We start from the raw sequence: 6,491 nt of genomic DNA on the forward strand, positions 1-6,491 counted from the left end.
TATAGGCTTGCCTCAGAAAAACACAAACTCCCACATTTCCTACCTGACCATTGAAAACTGGTCAGGAAAAGGTACACCATGCAAATATAAGACTTGACCAACCTGTTCTAGCAATACTAATGATACATTTCACAGTACAAGAGACATCAGATTGGCCCCACCAGGCACTCTTCTCTTAGGAAAGGGATGAGAGGAGTCTTGAAAAATCTTATAAACAAGCCCTGTACCTGCTCTGTCCAAGTTCCAATTTCACCTCTGGATGAGCAGACAAGGTGTTAAGAGTGGTTCCAATAATCTCTAAATTAATTCCTTGACTGAATTTAAATATCGAGTATATGACCCTCTGAAACTGGTACACTGAATTCAAATTTCTTCCAGTCTGAAAGAGTCAACCAGAGCAAGTGTTCTCATGTCCCAGCCCAGAAGCCCCACAGTGCTGCCACTAACCTGTCCTCCTTCCTCAGCCTTATCTTGCTGAGTCAGAACAGACCTTTGAGAGGGGTTCTGGCCACCCACCCAGGCAGCCAGGCCCCCCAGGCTGTGGTATAGAGCTCCTCACTGATTGCTAAGGCCATGTTGGACTGGTTCCTGGGACAGGGAGTCTGGGGTTTGGCTCTATCCCATGGAAAGTTTGGATGGGAGCCAGAGCTTGCCACAGAGCAAGCGCCAAGGCTGGTGGGGAAGCAGCAATTAGGTTATGTTGTAAAGGGAGAGACGTGCTCTTCCAGGCTCTGTCACTAGTGAAGGAAGGGTTTGTGGGCTGATCGCTGGGGAGTGATTAAGCTCCTTTTACCTCAGAGCTGCATCTTCCCTGCCAAGAAGGTCATGTTTCCTCTGGGGTGATGGGATGGGGCTGCCCCTGTTCTGTTTCAGAAATTTATAACTTGATTTTAGAAATAGATTATTGGGTTTGGGGAAACGGAGTGGGTATTTTGGGTTTTGTTTCCTTTTCAGATTGCACAGGCAGCATAAAGTATAGAACATGAATGGGGCCATGAGACAAGGAGTTGTAGCCTTAGTCTCCGCACAACCTAGTGATTTTCTTGGACTTTACTACTTTATGTCTGTTTCTTCAACTGTAAAAGCAGAAAGTTGCACAAGGTATCTGAGAGAAGTTCTAAGTATTTTCTGCATTCTAGGTTTCTTTGGAGAGATGCCTGTTCATTATTTAAACAAAGCAAGAGTTTCCAAATAAGCTCAGAAATAGTTCCTCCATGATCTTGTCAGAACTTCTGGTGGATCATGATTTCAGAAAGGAAAAGCTTTAAGCTAGAGAATGCAAGGCAAAATCCACAAGGACCTTCACAACTGAACTGCACATTCTGGGCTGAGGTCATCAGTCAGTCAGTCACCACCAAACTGCTTCAGCTGGGTTCCATGTCAGCACCACCACCCTCTATTGAGACATGCACTTCATATTGAAATGTGTCAGATATCACTAACATGTCTCTGCAGGAATTAACTGGGTAGTAAGAAAACTCATGAATAGTCATTACTGGTTTTAGTCAGATAGCATAGGAAATTAAGAGAATTATTTATATACACGTGAAGACGTTCCCCCAACAAATGGGACATTTGATAAGAGTTGTCAAACCTCCCCTGCCACCACCACTGCGCAAAATATCCTTAATAAATGTTCCTCTGCCTAGTTATTCCATGCCCATGTGGCAAATGCATTTCTTCACTGGAATAACACTATCCTTATCCATATATACAACTACCATTCCTTGAAAATCTTTTGAATGTGGTTTAGTGTATGCCGTGTACCCTAGTCTTATGAACCCTTATTGTTCAGCTTTATGGAGGCATATTTCACATAACATAAACTCAAAGTATACAACTCAGCTAATTTTGGTATATTCACATATGCAGATACAACTATGGTTACAATTTTAGAACATTCCCTCATATCAAATGGTATGTGAGGAAATATGCCATATTTCTCCTTCCCATAAAATGTTATTGTTCTCCCAGCCCCAAAACATCACAAAGCATTTTCAATGTAACTACACTATGGCAATAGATTCAGAGAATAAATCTTGACATGAATGACTAAGACTCACTGTGCTGTTCTGGGTGGGCCTCAAGCATCATGTCATCTCTACCAGGACAAGCCCCATCAGCCTGTTACTTAACAGGTGGGCTTTTGCAGGGTGCTGGATCCCAGCAGGTATAAGGACAACCAGGAGGCCAAAGCGTTTCCTGAGCTCACCATCTCTCTCATCATCCTGCCACATCACTGAAATACAGGAATGTACTGGAGATGCCACAGGAGCTCAGACATCACATTGGACAGAGCGCCTCAAAAGTGGATGACGAGGGCCCTTCCTGGTGGTGCAGAAGGTTAAAGCACAGCACTAAGAAGCTAAGGCCACTTCCATATTGGTTCGATCCCCGCCTGCCCCAGAGGGATTCCACATGGTGGGCAGACCTCTCCTGACCCGCCCACTGCTCCCCTCAGCAGTGTACTTTGTTGATTTGCCTGTTCTGCTCCCCACTCTGTCTCTGGTGAATCCTCTCACCACCCCTGCACCTCTGGCCTGTACCCCAGATCTGTATGCACAAATAAGTAAATCTTAAAAAAAAAAAAAAAGAGGATGGTGTACCACCTGCATCAGAATTCCCGGGGGTGGGGATGGTTTTGTGAGAAAAGCAGAATCCCAGGGTCCATCCCCAAAACATGAGCCAAATGCCTAGATGGGGCTAGGGAATCTGTATTGTGTAAAAAGCTCCTGGTGATTTTTAAATATAGTAAAGTTGACCCAGTATAGAGGACATAACTTGAAATCCTCCTGAATTGCTTACCTTCTGCCGTTTCCATCTTTGAGTTTGAGTCCATCCATTCTCGTATCCATGAGCCACCCCTAGGCTCTTGCTATTCTCATGTATTCCATTACATAGGGCTGTGCAAGCTCTGTTTTTACTAGCTGCAGTACTGGAAGGAAGCCTTCTCTTCAGTGGACACCATGAATCATCACCAATGCCAAGAGCCACCAAAATATGAAAACATGGCATAAGTAGACATGTGCTGTGCTGGCAGTGCTATTTCAATCTGATACACTTTTCCATTTCTCACCTCTCAATTAATTACCTTCTACATTTCACATCTCTTAATTAATTACCTTTTTCAGTGGCTCTCTGAAAGTTTTCTTCTAAGGTCAATGATGTGGAATGATGATCTAGAAATAAAATTTCCAGGATTATATTTGATCCAGTTTCTCTAAGAAGAGTAAGTTTCTCTCAGAGCACAGTAAAGATGGTTTCTTTCTTTTATGTTTCATGAGATCTTTAGTTTTTAATTTTATATGTTTTATATCATTTTCATTTTTGTAAGATGTATGCTTTTTCATTTCAGTTATAGTCCCCATGGAATTCCCACCACCAACTCACCCATGTACCATCACCATAGTCCCCTGTGTTCTTCCCACCCCTGTTTTGATCCTAACCCCCTCTCCTGCAGAATATCTCTTGCTTATAGTTACTACTGATTTCTGACTACTCCCCCCACCCCCAACCCTTTCACTGTATTACTCAGCAATCAAAAAAGATAAACTTATGCCATTCACGGCAACATCATGGAGCTGGAAGGGATCATGCTCAGCGAAATAAGCCAGCTAGAAAAATAAAAATACTGGTGGTTTCACTTTTAGGAGCAAGAGGGTTTCTTCTGTGAGGTCCCTCTTTAGCTCTTTCCTCTTCAGTAACAAAACAACACTGTGGAAACACTAATGAGAGGCAGGATTTCCTGGAAACTAGAGGGGGAAAGAAGCAGAAAGACACCCCCAGGTGCTATGCCTTTCTTTCAGCTAGTAAAAAAGGATATTAAACTAGCAACTGGCGGGCTCTCCCTGGTGGCACACCAGGTTAAAGCACAGAACTATGAAGCTACCACAGCCACTGCAGTTTGAGTTCGATCTCCAACCAAGAAGGTGACCCACATGGTACGGTAGACCTCTCCTGACCCATCCGCTGCTTCCTTCAGCAGTGTATTTCAGTCCATCTGCCTGTTCTGCTTCCCACTCTGTCTCTGTTAAATACTCTCACCCCCACACCTTGCCTGTACCCCAGTTCTATATGCATAAATAAATCTTAAAAAAATATAGCACCTGGCAGTTATGATCAGTGAGCCATAGGACTCTCAGAAAGGAAGGATTCTGGCCACAGATTTAGGGGAGAGGACCCTAGACACATGGACATTTGGTTCCCTGTGGTTGCAAGCTGATCAATGTTGCCCAATCGTTTCAGTGGTCCTGATTCAAGCTCTTTAAGCAAAGAGGAGCTAGAGAGTTTTGCCATGAAAAGGCCAGGGGAGTTTCTTTCAGAAAGTGATCTTAAAGTGCAACAAAAATCAAAGTGTGTTCCCACCATGTTGTCATCCCTCCTCATAATACTTTTATCTTGTAAAACTGAAACTTTATGCACAAAAAAACAGTAACTCCCCATTCCCTCTTTCCATGACAGCTATCACTGATACACAACTGCAGAAAGTAGTCATACATTAGTTGTCTTTTTTGTAACTTATTTCTTGTATCATAATGCCTTCAAGGTTCATACATATTTTAGCAAGTATCAAAATCTCCTTCCTTTTACAGGCTGAATAATATTCCATCGAATATACATGGTTCATTTATCTATTCATCTGTCAATATATCCTGAGGTTACTTCCATATTTTAGTTATTGTGAATAAAACTGTTATGAATGTAGGTGTACAAATCTCTTCAAGACAATGCTTTTAATTCTTTTATGCCCAGATGTAGAATTGCTGGATCACATGGCAATTCTATTTTTATTTTTTGAAAGCTCCCATACTATTTCCCATAGCAGCTGAACCATTTTACAGTTCCTCCAATAGTAACACAAGGGTTCTGATTTCTCCATATACTTGCCAAAATTAATAGCCTGGATTTTCAATAGTAGCCATCCTCTGGTTTTTGATGTGGTAACACATTGTGGTTTAGATTTGCATGTTCTTAATGAGTAGTAATTTGAGCAACATTTCATGTATTTATTGGTCATTTGTATATCTTCTTTGGAGAAATGTTTATTCAATTCTTTTGCCCACTTTGTAACTTGATTTTTGTTTTGAATTTTAGGGATTCATTCTATGTTCTAGATATTAATCCCCTACCAGACAAATGATTTGCAAATATATTCTTTCATTCTATGGGCTGTCTTTCTATTCTGCTGGTAGTCTTTGTTTTCATTAAAATTTCATTCTAATTTCACCTGTTGTTCTTTTGTTGTCTGTGTCATTGGTGTAATATGCTTCTTTGAGCCATTTTGAATTGAACTTACTAGTATTTTATTGCTGTTTATGGTACAAGTCTTCTTGGTTGGTTTCTAAGTATTTTATCCCTTTTGATACTATTGTAAATGAAACTACATAATTTGCCTTTCAGATAATTCCTTGTTAATGTACAAAAACGCAACTGGTTTTTGTTTTGAATATCCTGCTATTTTGCTGAATTCATTTGTAAGTTCTAACAGGTTTGTCCTGTAAAATCTTTAGGGTTTCCTATATATAAGAGCACATCATTTGCAAAGAGGGATTTTACTTTTTGTCTAATTTGGTAATTTGGATGACTTTCTTCATCTTCTTTTCTTGCCTTATTGTTGTGGCCAGAACTTCCAGTAGTATATTGAGTAGAAGCAATAAAAGCAGGAATTCTTTTCTTTATCCTGACCTTAGATGAAAAGATTTCAGTTTCACCATTAATTTTAACTGTGGTTTTCACAAATGACTCTTATTATGTTAAGGTAGTTTCTTTCTCTTCCTAGACTAACAGGTGTTATCATGAAAGGTGTTGAATTTGACAAATACTATTTCTGCATCAATTGAGATGATCATGTAGATTTCTTCTTCATTCTGTTAATGTGATGTATTACATTGATTGATTTTCATATGCTACACCATCCTTGTGTTCCAAGAGCAAGTCCCAGTTGGCTGGGGTGCATAATCATCTTAATATACTGTTGAATTCTGTTGTAGGTATTTTGTTGAGGATTTTTGCATCAATATTCATAAGATACATTATTTTGCACTCCTGTTTTTGTTTTCTTCTTCTTTTGTTATCTTTGTCCGATTTTGATATCAGATAATGAGTATCAAAGAATGAATTCTGAAGTGTTCTCTGCTCTTCAGTTTAGAAGAATTTAAAAAGGGTTGGTACTCAATTTGCTTTAAAAATTTAATAAAATTGACCAATGGAGACAAGCAGGTCTGGGGGGGTCTTTTATTGTTGTTGGGAAATTCTGATTACTGATTCAATCTCCTTAATAATTATAGGTCTAATCAGATTTCCTAGTTTGTTTTGATTTGCTCTTAGTAGTTTTTGTTTCTAGGAATTTGTCCATTTCATCTTAGTTACCCAGTTGTTCATAGTCTGTTATAATCCTTTTGATTTTTGTAGAATTGGTAGTAATGATCCCCCACTTTCATTTCTGATTTAAGTTAACTTGAATCTTTTTTTCATAGTCTAGCTAATGACTT

The sequence above is a fragment of the Condylura cristata genome, unplaced genomic scaffold (assembly GCF_000260355.1).
Source record: "Condylura cristata isolate star-nosed mole 26May11 unplaced genomic scaffold, ConCri1.0 scaffold00023, whole genome shotgun sequence".
Classification (NCBI taxonomy): Eukaryota; Metazoa; Chordata; class Mammalia; order Eulipotyphla; family Talpidae; genus Condylura; species Condylura cristata.